Source organism: Acomys russatus, chromosome 14 (genome assembly GCF_903995435.1).
Source record: "Acomys russatus chromosome 14, mAcoRus1.1, whole genome shotgun sequence".
NCBI lineage: Eukaryota > Metazoa > Chordata > Mammalia > Rodentia > Muridae > Acomys > Acomys russatus.
Window position 1 is genome coordinate 61025179 of NC_067150.1, and position 15590 is coordinate 61040768.

Genomic DNA, 15590 nt, shown 5'->3' on the forward strand with positions numbered 1-15590 from the left:
AACTGTCTGTGTGGGTGTGGGGGCCAGGGGTCAACCTTTAATGTCATTTCTCAGATCACTGATCATCTTGTTTTTGAAGACACAATTTTTCCTTGGTCTAGAGCTAATTAAACAAGCTAGACTGGCCAGCAAGGACCAGGAATCCACCTATATTGGCTTCCCCAGCACTGGAATTGCAAGCACACCCCCCATGCCTGGCTTTTGTATATGGGTTCTAAGGTCAAACACATCCTCACGCTTGAAAAGAAAGTGCCTTACCCATTCCTCCTCCTCCTCCATCTCTTCCTCCTCTTCCTCCTCCTCTTCCATCTCTTCCTCCTCCTCCATCTCTTCCTCCTCCGCCGCCATCTCTTCCTCCTCCTCCATCTCTTCCTCCTCCTCCATCTCTTCCTCCTCCATCTCTTCCTCCTCCTCCATCTCTTCCTCCGCCTCCTCCATCTCTTCCTCCGCCTCCTCCATCTCTTCCTCCGCCTCCTCATCTCTTCTCCGCCTCCTCCATCTCTTTCCTCCTCCTCCATCTCTTTCTCTCCTCCTCCATCTCTTCCTCCTCCATCTCTTCCTCCTCCTCCATCTCTTCCTCCGCCTCCTCCATCTCTTCCTCCGCCTCCTCCATCTCTTCCTCCTCTTCCATCTCTTCCTCCTCCTCCATCTCTTCCTCCTCCTCCATCTCTTCCTCCTCCTCCATCTCTTCCTCCTCCTCCTCCATCTCTTCCTCCTCCTCCATCTCTTCCTCCTCCTCCGTCTCTTCCTCCTCCTCCATCTCTTCCTCCTCCTCCATCTCTTCTTCTCCTCCTCCATCTCTTCCTCCTCCTCCATCTCTTCCTCCTCCTCCATCTCTTCCTCCCTCCATCTTCCTCCTCCTCCATCTCTTCCTCTCTTCCTCCTCCGTCTCTTCCTCCTCCTCTCCTTCCGTCCTCCTCCATCTCTCCTCCTCCTCCTCTCCGTCTCTTCCTTCCTCCTCCATCTCTTCCTCCTTCTCCCCATCTCTTCCTCCTCCTCCTCCAATCTCTTCCTCCTCTCCTCATCTCTCCTCCTCCTCCATCTCTTCCTCCTCCTCCTCCATCTCTTCCTCCTCCTCCATCTCTTCCTCCTCCTCCTCTTCTTCCTCCTCCCCTTCTTCTTACTTTTCTTTCTTTCTTTTTAACTTAGGTCAAAATAACTGCAGGTCTCACTATTCTTGTTCAGACAGTTGAAGAATGAGTAGAGAGTTCTCCTGCAGGTAAATATAAATATACGGAAAACGAGAGGCGCCACACACTCAAGCACCACATCAAGCCTTGTCGCCCAAATCAGGTCTTACGGCAGCTTCTTAAAACAATAACACCACCGCCACAGTTGATTGAAGGGATACACACGCCTCTCTGTGGTGACTCAAGATGCCACTTGATATAGCCCATTTTCTAGACTCTAATTATTCCATTTGTAGACATGAATGCCATTTAGATGTGAGTTAATTCTGCATGCTAACTCAATTAAATCCGTACTGACTTGGATTTATGAAACATCAATGGGTTCTTGGTGAGACCAATGGGACCAGGGGTGATTCATCCCCAAGTCTCCCCGACACGGCCTCTCAAGAGCTCAATTAAACATGCCATCCATAAGGATGGTTTTAGCTAGAGTGGTTTACAATTAAAATGGGGGGGGGGGAGAATTCTCTGTTCCTGCATGCACACAGAAAATAAAACCCTGCGACAGACAGTGCAGATCGAAGAGGGCCTTTAGGTTGTGTGTTGTCTGTGTGCACAGAGGGAACACTTTCGTTCCTAGGCCTCAGAGCATCTGCATGGCCTGAGTCAGTCACCGAGTCATGTGGCGGAGGCCACAGAACATCACAATGTGCCTTGCCTATGAGACACTCAATAAATGTTGGTTGAACTAAATTACTCAAGTCAGCTTGGAGTCCAAGTCCATTTCTTGATTCTGAAAGCTGCAGGGAAGATACTGAATACTAATAACATCTGTAACAATATTAGACATCTCTAAGCGTTGAAAACTACACTGGTTACATCTTCAGCCTAAAATTGCAAGCCATGGTGAGGAAATGGGATCCTTGCAGCAGGACAGTCCCCTGATCACAGAGCTTCCCAAAAGTAGCCTTTTAAAAGAAATGATACTTCTGTTCCATTTGGAGTCAGATTGGAAAGGCAGCTGCACTCCTGGCAGTTGGAATGTCTGTTCCTGGAAGACCTTCACCTCACACTCCCTCTTCCTCACTAAGGGGGGTATTTAATGACTCTAGGATTCACTGGCACAGGGGACTTATGCACACAGGTGACCACATGTGCTCGCACGCGCGCGCACAAACACACATACACACACAGAGTTATGTGATAAGCTTGACCTTACTTTGTCATTGATGAAACATCCTAGTTATGTCTATTTTCTATTTTCATTCTCCTGAGTAAAGCCTTAGGGAGGAGAGATACTACATTTGTTTTTCCAAGACCCACATGAGCAACCAAACATGAGGCAGTGGTGGTGAGCCTCTTCATCCACCTCTGGCTTAGTTTAGTGCCCTAGTACACAGCATCCCAGAGTACAATGGAACAATGTAGCAAATGACAAGTAGTTGGTAGTAAGGGTGGTATTAACTCTAAATCTGAGACCAAGGCCTCCCCCACCCCTGGGCTCAGGCTTTCGAATGCTCCACTCCACAGCTGGCGATACTGTTTTGAAGGCTGTGGAGTCTTCAAGCGGTGGAACCCAGTCCACAGAAGTAGATCCTTGAGGTAAGCCTTTGAAGGTGAGACCCAGTCCCCAGTCTGGTCTAGCCTCTGCTTCCTGCCATCATCACCAAATGCTCCCTCAGCCAGCGTCTTTGCACCCTGCCTTCCCCAATGAGTGGCTGAAATCCTTCTCGAACCATAACCAAACCGAACCTTTCCTGCTGGGATTTGCTTCTTACAGTGACAAGAAAAGAGCTAATGCAGGAAGTACTCTGTAAGTACTCAGGTGTAATTGGGGACCTTGTGAGATCTCTCAGTGGTTAAGAACACCTGCTGTCCTCTCGAAGGACGGAGGTTTGGTTCCCAGCACTACTGTAACTCCAATACCAAGGGGTCTAACACCCTCTTCTGATTTTGGAGCGTACTAGGCACACACATGGTGCGTGTGTGTACATGCAGGCAAACATGCATACACACAAAAATAAAATAAATTAGCCTTAAAAAAAGTAGTAGTAGTAGGTATACAAGTAAGCTTTATTGTAAAACATGTTTTCCCCATATGTTATGTTTTGAATGCTGTTCACATAGCTCGTGTCATTTCGTTCCACAATGCTCTCCTTCAAAACGGACATCTCTTCCAACATTTATGTGTGCGTGTGTGTGTGTGTGTGTGTGTGTGTGTGTGTGTGTGTGTGTGTAAACTTGAATGTAGGTGCCCACGGACATCACAGGTATCAGATCCCCTCAAAGCTAGATTTCTAGGCAGTCTCAGTTGTGAGCCTCCCAGTGAATGCTCTGGGACCTGAACTTTGGTCCCCTGCGAGAGCAGTACATTCTGTTAACCACTAAGCCCTCTCTCCAGTCCCACACTAGACATCTTTCCTTCATTTTGCAGCTAAGGAAACTAGGAGAGAGAGGTCTTTACCTTCCCTAGGGCTGCACAGCCAGATGCCAGTGTGGAAGACTCTGGAAGACCATGGGATTTAAGTTGGTCTTCTTTTATGATTTTATCATTTGACCCCTACAGGTGATGAAACCAAGAGCTGTTCTTAAATTTGATTTAGATATAGGCTCTCAAGTGTGATTCTTAAAACCTTTCCCCAAAGCTGGCTACCTTTGAGAGAACCTCTGAAGGCTTGAAGCATAGGCTGGGTTGATGCTGTCCAGTGAGAGAAGCAGCTCCAAGCCTGTGCATCTACCTGCCTGAGCACCTGCCTGCCTGCCCACCTGTCTGCCTGGGAACCTGCCTGCCTGGGAACCTGCCTGCCTGGGAACCTGCCTGCCTGGGCACCTGCCTGCCTGGACACCTACCTGCCTGGACACCTGCCTGCCTGGGCACCTGCCTGCCTGGACACCTGCCTGCCTGAGCACCTGCCTGCCTGAGCACCTGCCTACCTGGGCACTACCTGCCTGGACACCTGCCCTGCCTGAGCACCTGGCTGCCTGAGCACCTGCCTGCCTGGGCACTACCTGCCAGGGCACCTGCATTTCTTGAGTGTCCTGGGAGTCTGAAACTGTGAACTCAGATTAGGATTGCCTTTGTTTTCAGAGCAGGCCCTGTCTGGCTTCTAATTTTAGAGACAGAAGGGAAGGAGGAGAGGGGCAGAGGGAAGGGCAGGAGGAGGAGGAGAGAGTGGGAGAGGGTTGTCCTGATCTATCCTTGAAACAGCTTGGAGCTAGGCTCGCAGCCAGCAAGTCTTCCAGTCTCTGAGACCCAAAACACTGGAGTTACAGACACTGGTGCAGCCATGCTTGGCATTTTATACAGGTGCTAGGGATTTGAACTCGTGTCCTTGTGCCTGTACATCAAGGGCTCTTACCCACTGAGCCACCTTCCCAGCCACTGCAAATAAACTTTAATTTTTAAAACTCAGGCCCTGGGGGGGGGGGGAGGAATGGGAGGATACAAGGGATGGGATAAACATTGAGATGTAACAAGAATAAATTAATAAAAAAAATGAAAAAAAAACTCAGGCCCTGAGTTTACTTTGCTGTATCAATTCACATTTCATGTTTCCCCCTGCAGTCTTGCTAGGCCCTCAGAGAGCAAATGACTTACCCTGATTCATCTTTGTTCCATGAAACACCACGTGGGCTGTCAGAGGAGACTATTGAAGAGACCCTAGTGGGTGCTGGAGTCAGCAGCTGCTCTGTTCCCGTTCTCCTGAGCCAGTGGCTCCAGTTCTGCTGTGGCAGGGCACCTGGGGCAACTCACCCTATCCCTTCATCTGAGCCACAGTGCCATCCTCAGAAACTGCTGGAAGCATTCAATAAAATAATACATGTGGGAACCTGTGTGCCATCTGACTGTGCTTCCTAAGGTTTATCTAAGGGACACTATCCCAGACTTAACAACTGCACTGTGGCTTGGCTGAGCCTTATTGCACTTTGCAGAATACATTGGCAAATTAAGAAATTTGAGAAGTGGTCTGTGGAAATCCATTTAATGCAATGCTTCACAAACTAGTTGACCCTTACCCATCTTTCATTTAGAACTTCAAAGCTAAGTCAGCAATATTCATCTCTCGCTGCTTGTCACTAGGCAGGATGTGTCCTCACCCCCACCCCCACCCTGCCCTATGGCCCCAATCTGCCAGCACTCTCTTCCCTCTCAGCAAGTTTTATCAAATGCTAGCAAAGATGACCAAAGCATCGCAGGACTTGTATTCCCTAACTCTCTTTCCATCAATTTAGAACTAATCTATACATTTGATCATGTTTCCAGACTTCAAACAGGAAGAATAAGACCCTGTCATTGGTCAGGTCTGGTCACATAGCTACTTCTCATAGGGAAGGTTCAGCTCTGGCTAAGCCCTCTGGACTGGATATAAAACAGAGAGCTGAGATGCAGCTCAGTGGACACTGCACTTGGCTTGTGTGGACCAAGCCTTGGATTCCATTCCTAGCACCACACAAACTGTGAGCAACCATGTGCTTGTCCCAGCATTTGGGAGATGGAGGGAGGGGGGTCAGAACGTCAAGTTCACCCACAGCTACACAACGTTCAAGGCTAGCCTGGGCTACATGAGAAAGTAGGGGTGAGTTCAAGACTGGAACTGTCAGAGTGGAGGGATTATTTCTCCTAAGTTAGAGGTTCGTAAACTGCAGGATATTTGAGAAAACACACACACACACACACACACACACACACACACACACACCGTATTAAAAATGCTCATTTCAGGGCCACACATATTCCTCCAGGATTTCTTTCCACATGACTGGAAACCTGTCCCTTTTTGCAAGCACACAGGGGCTCTGAATATCATATTTTGAGAAACAAGATAAAGACAAAAAACAAACAAACAAAGACAAAACAAAAAAGCAAAACAAAGCCAAGCTACTAGTGGCTCCCAGTCTTTACTATGGTGCCAACACCACCTACAGGTTTTTTTCAAGCTAAGATGCCTGGGTTCTCCCTGGTAAGCTGCCAAACTGGCATGTACTGAGGGAAAGCCGCAAAGCATAGTTTCGGACAGTGCCACGCAGCTTCTGCTCTGACCACTTGGGCAGGGCCTGGCTTAGCTGCTTTAGGGTGGAACAGCCAAGATCCTGCCTTGCCAACGAGTTTGATACTGTTGCAGATCCTGGCGGATGCTGCTGCTGCAAAGCCCACCGACCACATACAATGAGCATCTGAGGACCATCACTATGTCTTTAAGGATCCATACACCTGCCAGGCAAGTCAAAAGAACCTCTGTTTGCAGCTGGATTCTTTTTTGTTGTTGTTGTTTTTTTTTTTTTTTTTTTTTTTTTTTTTTTGTTGTTGTTGTTGTTGTTGTTTTTCTGATGGCTTTCACTTCCTTCTGAGGTATATGGGGCTCTTCTTCAAGAAGCACTTGTGAGCCAGAGCACACATTCCCACGTTTTCAACTTAACCAGTGCCCCCTTCAGTGCTCCCAATCTTGTCCAGACTAGAAAGATACAGAAAGGTGACCAAGAGGAAGAAAGCGGTTACCAGTAAGATTTTCCTGGATCATCCTGGTGATGTCATCATCTCAGTGGCCATGGTGGACGTGTAGACCAACTGCAATGATGTACAGATAAGGGATCAGCCAGCTTAGTCTCAAGGGTCAGGAAAAGCAAGGACGGAACTAAGCTTAGAGACTGAACCAGGGGCCAAGTTGGACCTGAGTTGAAGAGCATGTAGACGAAACAGAGATGCACACAAGTGATGGCGCCCTAACCACCCTGAGCCCTTCCTGTTCTGAGTGTAGCCCTTAATGTGCCCAACTTTAGTAACCTAATGTGGTGACTCGCTGGGGAAGATCCCTTTGAATGAAGCTGAGCTGTGGCTTCCCAGTAGCTCTGTGAACATGTCTGCTTAGCTTAGGGAAATGAATAGTTTTGACAATTTTTCCTAGCTATGTCTTGTTTTAATTTACTCTTACACACACACACACACACACATACACACACACAATATTTTGAGCATATCTCACTTTTACTTTCATTTAGTATATACAGACATGATTTTGTGTGTCCTTGCTCGTAGGTTGTGCTCCGTTTTGGTTCATTTACCTGTGCCACTAACATTTTCCCTACACTTATGTGCCAGGTGAATGTTAAGCACTTGCCATGTGTCAGAGAGTACCATTCAGCTCTGTTCCCTGTTTGTATGTGCATCTACTCTAGAAGTAGCTGAGTATGGGCAGGAACCATTTAAAAAGATATATATATATATATATCCTGGTTATATAAGCACCAGCAGTGTGTATGTGTGTGTGAGGGGGGTGGGGAGACTTCCAGAAGGTACAGATAATAAAAACCATGCATTGTGCAATGATAAGGAAAGACCTTAACTGACTGGTACTGCAGCAGAGGTCTCATAGAGGCAGGGGAACGGCCTGTGGCTACACATGGGGTGGTGTTTTCCTGAGGGATGGTTGTTGGGGTTGGTCTCCCCAAGATCTGGTTGCCAACCATCCCAGTGCACCCTCATGTACAACAAGTGATGCTGTGTAGACTTTGCTCTCCAATATTCTCGGATTGGCTAAATAAAGTAGCTGCCAGCCTACAGCTGGGCAGAGAGAAGTCGGCAGAGCTTAGGTTCCCAGGCTTGGGGCCAGACGGGGACCACGACACAGGAGGAGAAGCAGGAGAGAAAGCCAAAGAGAAGGAAGTCACCACAGGGCAGCATGGACCGTAAGTACGTGGCTATGAGGGCTGGCCTGATGGAACAGAAGTGGCCCAGGCAGGAACAATATGGCAAGTAACTTGGGGTTTGTAGCTGGGAAAAAGCAAAATAGCTTAGAGGGTTGATACCTGCCCAGTTACAGTGTCTTAAAGTTATCAAGAATCTAAAAGGCCTCTGTCTTGATTATTCGGGAACTAGCTGAGGTAGAGAAGCCCTCAAGAGCCGAATATTCTTGTCTTAAGAGAATGTCAGTGCAAGAGTCCTCAGGGCACCCAGCCAGGACATGGCCCATAAGACGTCTGGCATTTTCGCACTGTGCTGAAGGAGCTACTGTCCTTGGTAGGCAGGAAGGTCATGGAATGTGAGCATCCGCCTGAAGCCAGCAAGAAGGCTGGGAGTGAATGGTGGGGAGAAGTCTTTGGAGGGGTTTGAGCAGAAGAGGGGCATCACTTTGAATGCTGTGTTGAGAAGTGAGAGGTCTGGAGAGGTGAACCAGAGGCCGAGAGAGCTGGCTGCTCCTCCAGAGGACTCACGTTTGGCTACCAGGGGCCCACATTTGGCAGCTCACAATCACTGTATCTCTAGCTCTAGGGGACCTGACCACCTCTTCCAGACCCCACTGGCGTCTTCACTCATACACACACAGACATCTCTATACATACTCAAAGAATAAAATATTTTTCTTTTTTAAAGTGACTGTACTAGGGCAAGAATTAGGGTAGCAGTCACCACTACCCGGGCAAGAGTGGACAGGACTCTGACAAGGGTCGGCCTAGAACACCTGTAATTGAAGCAGCTTGGTGCCCCCCCTTTCCATGTATAGCCGTTCCCCTCTGGCGCCCAGAGAGCTGACATCTCCAGATACCTGGGTAGTCTAGGCCACACACCAATCCCCTCACCCAGGGCTTCATTTATATCATTTAAAAAGTGCAAGATGGTGCTATCTGCCCTGCCAGACCTGGGGGCTCTTGTGGGAACTAGGTGAGGTCACGGCTGTGCAAAGGGCACAGCGATCCTAGTGGGAGCCCCCTCCCTCTCAGGCAGCTGTGCACTGTGGCCTAAACACAATGCAGGTGGGGCATCGGCTGGGCAGTGTCCATGTGGAGCAGCCTTCTGGTCCCTGGGATGACGACACTGCAACTGTGTGCTCTCTTGGGTGCAGGTGACTCTTGTCATCACGGCAAACAATGTAACTGGGCAAGTCCATAGGTTTACACCAATGGAACTGTGAAATGAGTGGCTCTTTTCATTAGAATTCGGGGAGGAATTTTAGATTTGTAACAGAATAGCCAACGATACCGGCAATGAATAGTTCATCAAACCTAGTCCCACGAGGCTTACCTACTTGCTTCTTTATTTTTAGATGTATTCTTATTTTCATGTGTATGTGCATGCATGCACATGCACCCGTGGAGGCCAGAAGAAGGCGCTGGTCCCCTGCAGCTGGCATGATAGGAGGTTGTGAGCCTCTGTCACATAGGTGCTAGGATCAAAACAGAGGTCTCCCACAAGAGCAACCGCGCTTGTTGCTGCCAAGTCATCTCTTTAGCCTTCTGGTTGTTTCTTGGTTAAAAGAAAGAAGAAAAAGTTCCGTTCCCGACTGTAATAGTGTGAGGTACATACTGTGGTTCTGATGTTTGACTTAACAGATGTAGTCACCGGATGGTCACTTGCCGCACGAACTGCCTTGGCTTTCCACAAGTATCTAGTAAGGAAGAGCATCGATATAGAAGACGGCACATTGGGAAGTGTGGAATGAGGCCATGCAGTTGCCTCCCCCAGCAGACGTGTAAGCATGTCACCTCCCCTAGCAGACGTGTAAGTGTGACGTGAGGAAGTCACGGTGGGAAAAACATAGGAAAGGCAAATGCCAAGAGACATGGTGGGAGGTTTTCTAGAAGAAATTTGATTGGGTTCTAAAGGGTAAATCAGAGCCTGACAGACAGACAGTCACATGGAGAAAAATAAGGTGAGAGAGAGAGGGCCACCTTTTGGTGGCGACAGTAAGCAGGAGCTGAGAAAGATGGTGCAAGGGTGAGAATGGCGTTCGGAGGTAAGACTCTCACCCTGAGGACGTGGCTGAGGGTATACAGTTATTTCTGTTTCAGTAAGTCAGACTTTTCTGTTTTCTGAGTCTAAGTAATTTAATCTGAACAAATTTATTCTGGAAAGTAAGAATGGATCTGTAAGTTCTCAGGTGAGACCAAGGATGTAGCTCAGTTGGTAAGGTGCCTGCGTACTGTGCATAAAACCCCGGGTGACAAGGAGGAACATGCCTGGAACCCCATCACTTGCAAGTGGAGGCAGGAGGATCAGGAGTTCAAGGAATGCCTCAGCCTGGGCTATGTGAGACACCATCTCAGTAAACCAAGAAAAACAAAGGCCTCAGATGAGAGAGAAAGAGAGAGAGAGAGATTCTTGGGGCAAAACTCAAGAACATTGAAATGGAACCTGGTTTGAAAGCAATCTACCTTCCTTCCCAAAGGAGATCAGGGCCAGAGGGACAGCCATGTCCACCCTCTGGCCGCCTGAGCCTTTCTTGTCCACCTCATCCTGGGCTGGGCATCCGGCCTCTTGTTCTACAAGACGTTCTGAAAGGTCAGAGTAGCCGCCACATCACACCACACTCCAGGTCCAGGGAGGTGAAGGGCCTGGAGTCTGTCCAACCCCGAATCTGAGACTCTCCATCCATCTCTCCCTACGGACGGGCCAGGGAGCAGCACGCACCACAGTCCTCCTCCACAGGAGCGGTGTGGATCAGTTATCATGACACCGAGACGCGGTGACAGGAAGGGCTGTGTAGTTAGTACATAAGGCAGGTGCTTAACCATTTGGCGGTGTTTGCTAAAAGCTGAGGACAGAAGGCTCTTCCTCTGTGGTATCCCATCGCATAGATGGGTGACAATTATGGCCATCACCTCCCACCTCTGGCAGCTTCTGACAACCACTCAATGCCTGACAGATACAGGGCGGGGACATTGAAGTCAGGCTCCTCTAGAAAAATCAAGGACCATCTTTGCTTTAATAGTTCTCATCTGATATGATTGGAGCTTACGAATTTAGAAAAACACATGGATTCTTAGAGGTCCCCGGATTGTGTGTATCCTGGTGAAACCGCCTGGCTGTGCATGGCATTCCCTCACCAACTTCAGCTTCTGTAGGACCTCCCTTCCACTCCTCCATTGAAATCTCTCCCTCTCTCCTCTTCCCTGTTCTCCCTCCCCCGCCCCTTCTCCCCCCCAGCCTCCCCTCCCCCCCGCACCCCCACCTCCTCATCATATTCTCCTACCAAGACAAAATTGGTACATAAAGTCATGCTACATTTAGGTCTCGTCACAAGGCAAGCGGTTTTCACTTACCTAGTTCTGAGTCCCCCAGGTCCTAGAATAAACAGGTGTGTCCAGCTACGCGCAGTTTATGTGCTGCTGTGGGCGATACCCACGTCCTCACGCATGCTGGGCGACCATCCTAATTTGTACTTATAAACAGAGCCCTTGAAACTGAGCACAGCAGTACATGCCTGTAATCCCAACACCCAGGAGGCTGAGGCAGGAGCATTACTCAAGATAATGTCAGACCCCCCCACCCCTCAAGCCTGGTAGACTCTGAGCCCCCTCCTTGAGAAACTCACCTGGATCTGAATTTCAGTGGTTGATGTTAATCTCAGATGTGATGGGCATAATTTGAGTGCCGAGATCTTCAAAGAGGCCGGATCGGTCCCAGTCAGAAAGGGGAGCCACAGTTCAGAGACTGAAAAAGCTAGGTTAGCTTTTCTAGAGTCAAGGAAGGGGGGAGTTAAATTCAACCCAAACATCTCAGATTGTTTCTCTGACGGGGACTCTGTGTGTTCTGGCCAGCATTTCGGTCCTGTGGTCGCAGGATATGCTGCTGGAGAGACATTTTCCTTCACTTCCTCTTCCTGGGGGCGCATATGCTTGAAGATCTTCTGAAACAGGTATGCCAGGAGCTGTGGTCAGCCTCCTCAGGTTTGTGCTGTTTGCTTTGCCCTGGTGTGGTGTGGTGGTGGTGTTGGTGGTGGTGGTGTTGGTGGTGGTGGTGGTGGTGGTGTTGTGGTGGTGATGGCGGCTTTCCGCTTCCAGATGAACTAAACAAAGGAAGCAAGAGGCACAGACCTGCGCCAGTAAATTAGCTGTACGTGAGGGATCCTTACAAATTGCCTTCAGATGTTAGTTTAAAGGTGTAGATTCTTAAAAAGGTAAGTTTAAAAAATTTTTAAAGATTCAGTACAAAGGGAAAGGGGAAACCGTAATCAGAATGATATTGTGTGAAACATCTATTTTCAATAAGAGAAAAAATATTTAATAAAAGGAGGTAAGGGATAACCATCAGGCTTAATGACAAAACTTGTTAGTTTCCAGCAAAGTGATGGGATACAGCGCAGGGGAGTCTCATGAGACACAGCTGAAGGAAGTTCTAGTCCTGTGGTTTACAGCCGGGTTCACTCTGATGAATCAAGTAGTTGGAATTTGAGGGAGAAGTTTTGAGCGTTTGTCCTGGTTGAGCTTTCTAAAGCCCCATAAACTGCAAGATTTAAAAAAATCGCTTTTCTGAGTTGATTTGGTTTTATAATGGGCAAAATGGTCTTCATAAAACGTCTTGTCCTGAGTGTGTCGGGGCTAGACACAAACGCCATGATGTCTTCTAGCTGTTTCCAGGCTGGGTGTGCCATCTCATCTGCTCCGAGCTTGCCTCCAGACGAGGACTAGCTTGTTCTCAACGCCACATGGAACATGGAAGGAGAGAAAACAGAGTGTCTGCAACTAAATATCGCAACCAACTAGGCCCTCATCATGGTAATTTCTCTGGTGATGTCCTGTTTGTTTGTGGGGTTTCGTAGGGAGATGGCCGCCCTGAGAGGGTGCAGCTTTGCCTCCGTCCCCTGTCACATGGGAAAGTTGTTACCAATGGAGAAGATGGCTTCTTCGCCCAAGAGACCTCTGTCTTCCTATCAAAAGATGTCGAGAGTCCGCACCTATACATGCTGTTTGTCCACGTTCTAAGGGGGTGCTCATAAAGTATCTGGGGGAAAACCCACACATTAATATTGCTTATTTTCTAGCAGGAGTAAGTGAGGGTCTCCAAGCCCTCCTCAGAGCAGGCTGCAGTTAAATAACATTGCATGGTTTTCATTTTACTATGAAGAACGCATAGCTATTAAATAACCTTTTAAAGGGTTGGTGTAATTATCTGTAAACAGTAATGTTATATAAAAAAAAAAAAGGTCAAGTTGTCCTGCCATTAGGTGTTTATGGATATAAACCAGATTTATGTTTTCATAAAACAGGAGCTGACTAACTAGATTAACTCTCCACAAACTAAACCAACTGTAGTAATATTTAGACACAATAAAATGCTACCAATTAAAACAATTTTATTTTTTTGTGTCATATTGATTCATAGCACACTCAAATGAACCAGAGACCTTAAACTCAGAATGGTTGGCAAAAAAGACATCCACGGCTCAACATTATTACCAACAAGAAGAGCAGTTAAGTGAGATGGCTGTGCAGTAGTATGAATATTTAATTAATAATTAGTCATGTAATTTCTCCTCAGGAATTATTATCCCTCAAACTGGTTTGTGAATTTAATTATTAGCAGGCTTTTTGTTTCCATGTCCCCTCATTACTGTCAGGATTGATGTAACACAAACTTCATTAAAAATTAAAGCGAGAGTCTTAATTACAAGGCTACCCCGACTGAAGTTGGAATTAGCCAAGCCAGTGATGTGCAAATGAGCGCATTATTTAAGAAACATGCTGCAAGTAGTTATGCTAATGTAGAAGGTTCCAGTAGCAGACCTTTTCGCTGGCAGTTGCATATTCATTAAATGCACTATGCAAATTTAATGTAGCAGTCTTAGTAATGCGTTGTTAATTTATTCAGATTTATTGAGTACGACTTGTAAAAAAAAGTACAAATTTAATTACTCTATCTAGTAGGGATGATATTAGGAGCTAGCCGGGGTTTAAGATGTTGTGAACTGGACTGCTGCAGTCTGATGGAAGACGTGGTACCAAAGGACACAGTTTTGATAACTGGGCTTGAAAGAATATTTGATTTACTTATGGAATGATCTAAGAAATCACTGAAATTGCACGTGTTCGTTCCCAATAGGGGAGTAAAAAAAGTCTCAGCTGTATTAACTTTAGAGCGAAAGCGGAGCTGAGTCCACAGCTTAATGGTCCTAATGACTCTACGGAGACCAGTAAAGGTTATAGATTGAGAGCGGCAGGGAGTAAACTGTCTTTGTGGGAAGTTCATTGGTGGCCGCCTGGGCGATGAGCGACAGGAAGCCTGGCATCGCTGTCCCACTAACGCGAGGGAAGCACTGGGGGTCCCTGCAGGGCCCCCCACCCCGTCTTCACTTACCGCAGGTGGAGGGTGGACGCTCCGCTCCCGCCCGGTGCCCTGTCCACGCTGCCAGCCTGGGGAGCCAGCCTTTCACACACCTTTCACCTCACTTTCTGGAAACCCTGCAAGGTGGGATTGTCTTATCCCCACTGTACAGGCGAGGAAACTGAGGCCAAGGTGAGAAAAAGAACGTGTGCAGAAAAAGAAAAGTCCAGATTCAAGCGGAGGCCTGGCCCGTGTTCCCACCAAACCTAATTCTGCTTTTCCTTCCTCACTTCTTCCCTGCCCCGCCCCCTCATCCTTCCCCCACTCCTTGCCTCTTCCTCATCCTTTTTCCTCTCCCCTGCTTTTACCTCTTCATGCCCTCCCTATCCTTCCTCCTTGCTGCTGTTTCCCCACCCTCCACCCCCACCTCCGCTCTTCCCTTTCCCCATCCTCCCCTCTCTTTTCTGTTACAACCCTTGGCCCCATCCCAGGCTCCCTTCTGTAGACACAGATATGTGCACACCCCGAATTTGAAAACGTAAGCAGCTTGACTTTTTTTTTTTTTTTTTAAACTCTGGAGCGACTGCTGCAAACAAGCACAGGTTAAATCGGAACAAAGCTGTGTGTTTGACAAAGCTGTCTATGACCGCCTCACCCCCTGGGACTGGTAGGAAGGAAGGAAACTGGGAACAGGCTCCTCAGGCAAGGCTCAGAGAGCCGCATGCAAGCAGCTGCTGACGATGTTCAGCTTGGAATGCTCTGTGCCCCGTTGTTAAGAATTTTACCCTTTGCACCACAAAGTTCTGAGTATTTTTAAATGCAGTTAACATTTGTTTGGTGGGGCACTACCTCAAACTGGTTAATATTTTTTTGGAAGCAAGTCAGTGCATCGACGGTGCTGCGCGCCTAGCCCTCAGCACCCATCTTTGGAGGTATTGCAAGCTGTGATATAAGCAGGCTGTCCGATTCACACAGACTCACCTCCTGCCTCATCTGCTGAATGGATAAGCCCAGCAATGTACCACAAGGGAGACTTGAACCGACCGTATTGAAAGGTAAGGCCTATTTAAAAAAAAAAAAAAAAGTCTTTCTACATAGTTGATTTTTTTAAAAAGTGAGTAGGGCTCTGTATTCTTCTACCTCAGGCTCCAGGAAGGGCGGCACCTCCTTCCAGGCTGCAGCTTATCGATCTGTCAATGCACAGCCTTTGGCGTGAGAGGACGCATGACACGCATACCATCTCCATGTCTGCACGTGTGCATGCGTCACACACGTCTGGAAGTCCCTTGTCTCTAGGCAGGAGGAGTGGTGTGCTGGCAAATGACTTAACAGCAGGCTCTCTTTAAAATGGTCTCTAGAGCTACGGAGGGGGCTTAGTAAACTGCTGGCCGGGGAAGCACGAAGGCCTAATTTTGATCCTCAGA